Below are 10,000 nucleotides of genomic sequence, written 5' to 3' on the forward strand. Positions count from 1 at the left end.
CCTCTCTCTCTTCCACTAGAGTCGGCTGTTCCTCTTTCCCTCTGTCCACCCCTTCCTTCTTTGTCTTGTCTCTCTCTCTCTCTCTCTCTCGCTCTCTGGTTCTGACACACACACACACACTAGCAGTGAAGCGCCGTGAATGACACCAGCTGAGCTGTGATGTCAGAGGAGGGTGGGGAGACAGGGGGAAGCCCCTCCCACTCCAGGCTGTTTACTAGCGCACAGCCTCCCAAGGCCTCCTCTGATTGGCCGAGAGACAGGCTGTGAAAAAAGGATTGTCTCACAGGCCAAAAATTCTAAAAGGCTGAACTAGGGTGGGGTGAGGCAGAGAGAGAAAGATAGAGAAAGGGAGAGAAAGAGAGCGATACAGTGACTGACTATGGCTCGACTGGATTACTCGACTAAGCCAGCCCCTCAAAAAATATAATTTCCTTAAAGAATGATCCATTTTAGGTGAGACAGCCATCTTTGTTGGCTGGTTTCAAAAGAATGTTGTCAGTTTTTTTTTTTATTATTCACAGAAACAAGGCCTTGGACGATGACATACTATTTGTCGTATTGTGTATTTGTGTCGTTTTTGGGGGGAAAAAAGCGTCTGCTAAATGAATTAAAACCGTAATGTAAACATGTATTACGTGTATGTGTGTAATAGCACTGTATGTTCACATCTAGTGAGGAGGGCTGCGACAGTAGACAGACAGTGAAAGCAGAAGAGTGGGTCTGTCATGTAAACATTTGGATTGGCTGACCACCAGACTAAGTCCTAAACAGGCACCACGACACCAAATTAGCTGATGACACGTGTGAACGTGTCACACACACACAGCCTAGACCGCATCCCCAGGATGCTCACTTAGATAAAACACGTCAGATTTCCAGAAACTTTGAAAAGTCAAAATAAGTGATGTTTAGGAACACGCAACAGCGTTACGTCAAACCACAGGGATTTAAGACGCGGATTATCATTTTTTAATTCTGGGTCAGAGGCCTTCTAGTCGAGGGCCGTTCAATGCTCGCCTCATCCATAAAAACGGGCACCCCCCTCAGCAAGAGTTCCAAATTCAATCCTGCATTGATGCTGAGGAGGATTAGGGCAAAAACATCAATCTACAGTTAATCTAAAGGGATTGACTCCTCTTTTACTCCTCTCCCCCTCCCTCTCCCCCTCCCTCCCCCTCCCCCCTCCCCCCCCCTCCCTCCCTCCCTCTCTCTCCCTCTCTCCCTCTCTCTCTCTCCTCTCTCTCTCTCTCTTCTCTCTCTCTCATCTCTCTCTCTCTCTCTCTCTCTCTCTCTCTCTCTCTCTCTCTCTCTCTCTCATCTCTCTCACGCCCACACACATATCCCCAAATACCCAACTCCAGCTTGCGACATCACCGTAGCCACGGTTACAGAGACCGGGGTGAATTTGCAGTGATTGAACTACTGGAGCTGGGCAATTTAGTCAATAGCAGGCATGAGAGTGACACACACACACACTCCCCACGCACCAATCTTCCTATGTCAGCATTTGAGTGCGAGTGACTCAGGCCTCCGCTAACATGTTCACGTGGATCGTGTGCAACACGTCTTACCATGTGACCTCCCCGACTTTGCTGACGAAGTTTGCCATGTTTGTTGTGTTGTTCTAATCCTTCACGCTGTCCATGAGAGAATGATAGGAAGATATGGAACAGAGGAGAGAGAGAGAGAGAGAGAGATAGAGATAGAGAGGGAGATAGAGAAGGGAGGAGAGAGAGAGAGATAGAGGAGAGGAGAGGAGAGAGGGAGAGAGAGAGAGAGAGAGAGAGAGAGAGAGAGAGAGAGATAGAGGAGAGAGAGAGGGGAGAGAGAGGGGAGAGAGAGAGAGAGAGAGATAGAGGAGAGAGAGAGGGGAGAGAGAGAGAGAGATGTGCTTCGGATAAAAGCATCTGATAACACGTTGTCGATCTCATCGGGGTGAAGAGGTAGAGGAAGAGATGGAAAGGCAGATGAAAGATCGCAGGCAGAAGCAGAGGTCGGGGGAGAACTAGATGTAGTCAGGAAGCTGTTGCCCCCCCCCCCCCCCCCCCCCGGTGTTGCTGACTCCTCCCACGGCTTCTTGCTCTCTGGACTTCATGCATTCGCATGTTTGTTTTCCTGAGAGAAGCAGAAAAGAAGAGGCGGATAATAGAACTGTCCAGACTCTACCCTGGACTCTACCCGGTGGTGAGGAACGGGGGGGGGGTGGAGAGGAGAAGAGAGGACTATTAGCCTCACCAGGTCAGCCTTCTTCTCATGCACGCACGCACGTACACACACCCACACCCACACCCACACGCCCACCCACACACTCGCGCAGGGCGAAGGCGAGGGGAAGGTTGTTGCGTAACAGAGCGTGGTTCTGGAGGCCTGAGGACAGAGTGATGTTCTCCCAGTCTGACAACCGTCCGCCCAGTCAGCTGATTCCCTCTGAGTCACACTCACAGAGCAGGCAGCGCACCACCCCTCTCCCTCCTTCCCTGTCTCCCCTCCCTCTCCCATAGCTGATATCAGCTGATAGCACCCCCCCCCCCCTCTTTATCTTTTCCCTCTCTCCCTTTAGTTTTCTCCCTATCCTTCTCTGCCTCTCTCTTGCCTTCTCTCTCTCTCTTTTCTTTTTTCCTTCACTCTCCTACTCTCCCCTCTCGCCTCGACGCCCTTCTTTCCCCCTTCCTGTCGTCCCTCCTCCCTCCCTCCCCCGGACAGGTGCTCGACCCCCTCGCGTGCCCCAACACATCCTCCCGCAACTCATCCGGAGTGGCCACTGAAGCCATGGCAATATCTATATTTAGACCCACCATATCTGCTCTCTCTCTCTCCCTCTCTCTCGCTCTCTCTCTCTCCGCCCGCTACTCGACAGTGTCCCATCGCGGCCCACTCACCCGGCGCGTGGCCCGCGCCGCCCACCCGCCGACGGCGACCGAGTGACGTGGCGAGTGACGGGGAGCGCGCCGTGCGACGGAACGCCAGGCCGTCTCAGCTGCGGACGCGAGGGCCTTAGCGGCTCTCGCTCTGCTCTGACGAATTAGCACGACTACTTATCGCTGCGTACAGTACACACACACACACACACACACACAAACACGAGTCAGCCTAGAAAAGATGCTTGGAAGGAGCAGGGTTCTGTTCGGACTCCAGATGGACAGACGGGCAGAGCAGGACACTGAATGCCGTCCAGGTTCTTCTGCTGGCTGGCAAACCAATCCTAACAGGCCTGGGGACACATGACAGATCTGTGTGTGCGTGTGTGTGTGTGTGCTTGCCAAGGTGTACGCGTGTCTACGTGTATATATGTAGCTGTATTTGTGTGCCAGGGTGTGTGTGTAGATGTGTGTGTGTAGGTGTGTGTGTGTGTGTGTGTAGGTGCGCATATGTGCAGCGAGAGAATAATCGAACCGAAACCTCCACGACCCACCAGGAAGTCACGGTCGGTTCTGGGCGTGACGGAGGAGAAACCTCGCGGTCCGCCGTGCGTACGGGTGACGCGGCGCGCCCGCTTGCGATCCACGCGGAGACTCGTGACCGCCTCAGCGTTCCGCGATCGAGATGGAGATCAGGGATCGGCGCCTGTTGCGGATGAAATCAGATCTAGGCGTTCTCGCAGGGAGCTTAGAGTGGAATGTCCTGGACGTCCCCGTGAGACCGTGCGCCCAGGTACAGCTTGATCTCCCCCCTCCCCCGGCGGGGAGCGCACGAGCCTGGGAACGAGGTTAGCGAAGGGAGGGGGCGAGGTCCTGGTGGATGGCAGGGTAGCCCATCGGATCTCTCGGTCTCTCTCTCTTTTTTTCTCTCCCTCTTTTTCTATCCGTCTCTCTCTGTTTTGCTTCGGCTCTACTCTGTCTCTCTGAGCTGGGGGGTGGGAGGGGGGTATTTCAGTGAAAGAGGAACATGTGCCACAAGGTAAAGAGATGATCCAGAAATAATCGGATCCTTTAAATAACTATGAGCGCATCGCCCTGAGCCAAAGATACATCTCCATAAAAAACTAGACCACAACACACTTCCGTGTGAAAAACTTCTTTTTTTCAGGTGTGTGTGTGTGTGTGTGTGTGAGTTGTTTACCAGTTTAGATAATATAACTATAAAACCTATTCATATTTTAGGAAGAAAATAACTATAGGTTGAATACAAGTTCTTTTATTTTCTCAAACTTTTCAATTGCCTAAATGAGTTGATCTCCATTTAAGTACCAACCTACTGTAAACCTGCACGATTCTCATCATTCCATTATTGTCTTGTCTTGTATTATGTAACAATCTTCTCTGCTTGACCAGGACCATGTCACACACACACACACACATCACATGAAGCAACTTGACCATGAGCATTGTTTGCACATGCAGAACACATTTCTGCCTAACAAACACACACACACACACTCGCACACACTCACGTCCTCACACAACAAACCCCATCACAGTAGCCCGTTTTTAGGCACTGAAGGATCTCTCTCTTCGGACAAAGTCACGACCATCGCTTGCTGTCTCTGGCCCTCTTTGTTTCTCCCCCTTTCCCCCCCTCTCCCCCTCCCCCTCTCCCCCTCTCCCCCTCTCCCCCTCTCTCTCTCTCTCTCTCCCTCATTATCTCCCCAGTTCCCCATTCTCTCTCTGTATCCTCTACCTCTCCCTGTCTTCATTTCTCTGTCCTCATATGTTTTAAGTACAGCGAGTCATCGATGTTCTGTTACTTGTATTTCCTCAAACTCGAGGTAGCTACCTTAAATCGTTGATACTTGATTTGAACTCTGAATGTCTGGCTTAACTAGACTAACTAATGACTTATACACACACGTCATCGTAAGAAATAGCTTCCCCACCGGAGGGGAAACCCACAGTTGTTAGTCATGTGTGTGTGTACGTGTGTGTACAGTATGTGTGTGTGAGTGTGTCCAGGTTATGTGTGGATCTCTCTCTCTCTACCCTTCCCTTGCTCTCCATCTCTAACTCCCTTCCTTTTTGCTCTCTAGTCACACACTCTCACTCTCACTGCACCTTCTCCGCTGTAGACACACACGCACGCACGCAGAGACACAGACACAAACAGACATGCATGTGCACATGATTGCATGTGCTTGACTAACGGCGAGTGTGTGCGTCACTGTGGAGGCGCTGACCTCTAAACGTGGTCAAGCCAGAGCAGGCCCGCGTGTCCGCAGCAAACCGACCCCCCCCACACACACACACACACGCACAGGGACTGCGATGGTTCTCACGGTAACCATGGCAACTTTGGAAAATTAACTGCCGAGGGAGCTGTTGAGGCCACCAGGAACCGGTGTGACCTCCCGGGCGACCCTGGATGCCGGCTGTCTCAGGTCTACTCAGTTCCCTGAAAGTCGCCCCGGCTGAGTGGGTCCCGACTCGCTCGGATGTGCTGTGACCGACAGTTGCGCAAAAACGAATTTGTGTTTGACAACAAACAAAGCAACAAACGTATCAAAATAAGATTGCAAAATGCGCAATGCCCTCTGGTCGGAATTTGTCTAAATATATCTGTCCTGACAGACATATGTGCATGTCTGTTAGGCCGAAGCCAGATTTACCCTCGGTCGAGCAGAGAGGATGTGAGAGATCCAAAGTTTCACAGTGGAGGGATCAGAGAGGGACTATTTTATTCAGTTAACCCTTGTGTTCTCCTCGGGTCGTTCTGACCCATCAGTCATTGTGACCCACCGTCGTATTGCGACAACTTTACCGCATACAAAAACAAAGTGAAGCATTTTCTTTTAACCGTCGGGCTGTCTCAGACCCCCCACATTGCGAAGGTTAAAAGAAAAGTATTTTTATTTGGTTTTGTATTGGGTAAAATTGGGTAAACACAATGATGGTTCGTTATGAACCTTTGGGTCATGTGACCCGAAGGCAGCACGAGGGTTAATATACTCCAACTGGAGTGGGCGCCCTGTGAGTCAGACTTGCCCACTAACTAGAGGGCAAGCAGAAAATCCCAAATGTTAACGTGCAAAAAGTCTTCTTTCATGACCTCATACACAGCCACCTGCCACTGTGGGCTCAAAGGCATTACATTTGGAGGGAGAAAGAGAGAGAAACTGAGAGAGAGAGGGATGAGCATCGAGACAGAGAACATTAGAGAGACAGAACATTAGAGAGACAGAACATTAGAGAGACAGAACATTAGAGAGACAGAATATGTGAGAGACAGAGAACATGTGAGAGACAGAACATTAGAGAGACAGAACATTAGAGAGACAGAACATTAGAGAGACAGAACATTAGAGAGACAGAACATTAGAGAGACAGAACATTAGAGAGACAGGGAGAGAGGAAGGTAAGGAGAAAGGAAGCTGCTTTGATATCAGTGGGGTTTGTTTTCATCTTGAGTTACTATGTCACACACACGCATACACACACACTACACACCTCACCGCCCAGAACAGCCATAACTAACCGCGTTAACACTGGTCACATGTTATGAGTGACAGCGTTAAATGTCATTGTGGGGTCTGGGAAGCCAGGGGGGACACAGTTACAGCACCAGTTACATCACTCTGTGTGTGTGTGTGTGTGGATATGCCCTTGTGTGTTTTCGGCATAGCTGCTAGTTCTATCGAATTCTAATTCCATGAAACAGAAACACAGGATGGTTCTTCCAAGTCAGGTGTGCATCTACATATTAAGATGAGTAATTCATTTTCAAATTCAAGTGCATCACATTCATAACTTAAGTCTATTCCTTTTCTCAAACCCTCAACTGTGTCGATGACACAGGTTTCCAGACTGAGCTCATGCATTTTTTGTTCCTCTTCGTGGGTATCGTGACGTCTTCCTTCGACCCCAGACTGCACGTCGCCCTCTACTGTCCTGGATGTGCGATGATCGCATTTCAGTCAAATCACTTCACCCTTTTGTTCTAGTGTTTCACATTACTGCTGTTTAGGAAGTCTGCGGGTACACACTTTCAGCCGGCACTATGACCGTGACAGCTTTGCTCTGCCACACACTGTCAACCAGTTATTGAATTAAACCCAGTTTAGACGTTACCCTATCCTCTCTCTCTCTCCTCCCCTCCCCCTCTCGCTGCCCCCCCCTCCCCCATTTTGGTGACATTCCATCCATGCCAGCTGGACATTCCTCCTCCTCCCCCCAGCGACGAGGAACACCCCCCCCAATCTCTCTATCCCTTTCTTTCTCCCTCCCTCGCTCTCACTCCTCCCCTCCCCCCATCTCTTCACACACACACACACACACACAAACACTCTCACCATGCCCAGTGACAAAGGCCTCTGATCAATCCAGATCATCTAGTTGTTAAATCCCGTGTTTGCGCACACAAACATACTTCTCAGACATGTACACACACACACACACCGGGATTATCCATCTCAAAACATTGTGGAAAGCTCACAGAGTCAAGGCTGTAGTAGACAAGGAGAATATAAAGGGAGATACTATGGCATCCGGGCTAGTGTGTTGTGAGAATTGTGTGTGTGTGTGTGTGTGTGTGCGTGCATTCTGCGCATGTATGTGTGTGAAGCCTTATCTGTGTTGAGGCGTGTGTGTGTGTGAAGCTTTATCTGAAACTGCTGTCTCTCAAGTTGTATTCTGCTGTGTAGAAGCTGGTGTGATACAGGATAGGGGTCTCTCTCTCTGGTACTACCACATCTAGCTAGGCGACGGTATCAACCATCACACCATCTAGCCTATCATAAGACATAGCTACAGCACCAAGTCTAGCTAGGATACAGCATAAGCAATTACACTATCTAGACCAACATTTAGAACACATAGACACCCACATTAAGCTAAGATACAATATCAGCCATTACACTAGCTAGGCTATCATCTACAGTGTCATCTACAGTATTACTGTCTACAGCCACAGCACCACACCTAGCTAGACTAGCACTTACAGTTTTACCTAGAGACAGCACCACACTGAAATAAGCTAACACCTACAGTATTACACAGATACTGCACTACTCCTAGCAAGGCTATCACCTACAGCATCATATAGATACAGCACCACACCTATCCAAGCTATCCCCTACAGTACAACATAGATACAGCACCACACCTATCCAAGCTATCCCCTACAGTACAACATATATACAGTACCACACCTAGCCAAGCTATCCCATACAGTACAACATATATACAGTACCACACCTAGCCAAGCTATCCCCTATAGTACAACATATATACAGTACCACACCTAGCCAAGCTATCCCATACAGTACAACATACAGTTAGGTCCATAAATATTTGGACATTGACACAATTTTCATCATTTTGGCTCTGTATACCACCACAATGGATTTGAAATGAAACAATCAAGATGTGCTTTAAGTGCAGACTTTTTGGGATATTTACATCCAAATCAGGTGAACGGTGTAGGAATTACAACACATTTTATATGTGCCCCCCCCCTTTTTAAGGGACCAAAAATAATTGGACAAACTAACATAATCATAAATCTAATTGTCACTTTTAATACTTGGTTGCAAATCCTTTGCAGTCAATGACAGCCTTAAGTCTGGAACCCATAGACATCAAAATACGCTGGGTTTCGTCCCTGGTGATGCTCTGCCAGGCCTCTACTGCAACTGTCTTCAGTTCCTGCTTGTTCTTGGGGCATTTTCCCTTCAGTTTTGTCTTTAGCAAGTGAAATGCATGCTCAATTGGATTTAGGTCAGGTGATTGACTTGGCCATTGCAGAACATTCCACTTCTTTGCCTTAAAAAACTCTTTGGTTGCTTTCGCAGTATGCTTCGGGTCATTGTCCATCTGCACTGTGAAGCGCCGTCCTATGAGTTCTGAAGCATTTGGCTGAATCTGAGCAGATAATATTGCCCGAAACACTTCAGAATTCATCCTACTGCTTTTGTCAGCAGTCACATCATCGATAAATACAAGGGAACCAGTTCCATTGGCAGCCATACATGCCCACGCCATAACACTACCTCCACCATGCTTCACTGATGAGGTGGTATGCTCTAGGTGGTATGCTATTGGTGGTATGCTCTATGTTCTTTCTTTTTAAGAATGTACCAAACAGTTGATTAGGCCACACCTAATGTTTTTGCTATCTCTCTGATAGGTTTGTTTTGATTTTTCAGCCTAACGATGGCTTGCTTCACTGATGGTGACAGCTCTTTGGACTTCATATTGAGAGTTGACAGCAACAGATTCCAAACACAAATACCATACTTGAAATGAACTCTAGACCTTTTATCTGCTCCTTGTCAATGAAATAACGAACTCCCATGAGGGAATAACATACACCTGGCCATGGAACAGCTGAACAGCCAATTGTCCAATTACTTTTGGTCCCTTAAAAAGGGGGGGGGGGCACATATAAAATGTATTGTAATTCCAACACCGTTCACCTGATTTGGATGTAAATACGATGAAATTAAAGCTGAAAGTCTGCACTTAAAGCACATCTTGATTGTTTCATTTCAAATCCATTGTGGTGGTATACAGAGCCAAAATGATGAAAATTGTGTCAATGTCCAAATATTTATGGACCTAACTGTATATACCGTACCACACCTAGCCAAGCTATCCCCTATAGTACAACATATATACAGTACCACACCTAGCCAAGCTATCCCATACAGTACAACATATATACAGTACCACACCTAGCCAAGCTATCCCCTATAGTACAACATATATACAGTACCACACCTAGCCAAGCTATCCCCTATAGTACAACATATATACAGTACCACACCTAGCCAAGCTATCCCCTATAGTACAACGTATATACAGCACCACACCTAAAGTGAATAGTCTGTCATCTACAGTACAACATATATACAGCACCACACCTATAATAGTCTGTCATCTACAGTACAACATAGACACAGCACCACACCCTAGCTTGGCTATCACCTCCAGTCTCAGTATCCCATGAATGTGTCCTGTAGTGAGATACAACTGCAGCAGCCCCTCCGCCCGCCCATCTGGGCCCAGCGCAGGTGTCTGGGCTGACAGAGGCAGACGGACACCCCGGGCCTGCGGACGTCTCTGGAGGAGAG

The 10,000-nt window shown here is 48.4% G+C and overlaps 1 protein-coding gene across 2 annotated transcripts in view; it reads right to left on the minus strand.

Moving 5' to 3' along the window:
* The window catches only part of trim3b (tripartite motif containing 3b), a 27,784-nt gene that overhangs the window by 13,066 nt on the left and 4,718 nt on the right, over positions 1-10,000 (minus strand). The window lies entirely within an intron of this gene.

This window comes from Osmerus eperlanus, chromosome 27 (genome assembly GCF_963692335.1).
Source record: "Osmerus eperlanus chromosome 27, fOsmEpe2.1, whole genome shotgun sequence".
Taxonomy (NCBI): domain Eukaryota; kingdom Metazoa; phylum Chordata; class Actinopteri; order Osmeriformes; family Osmeridae; genus Osmerus; species Osmerus eperlanus.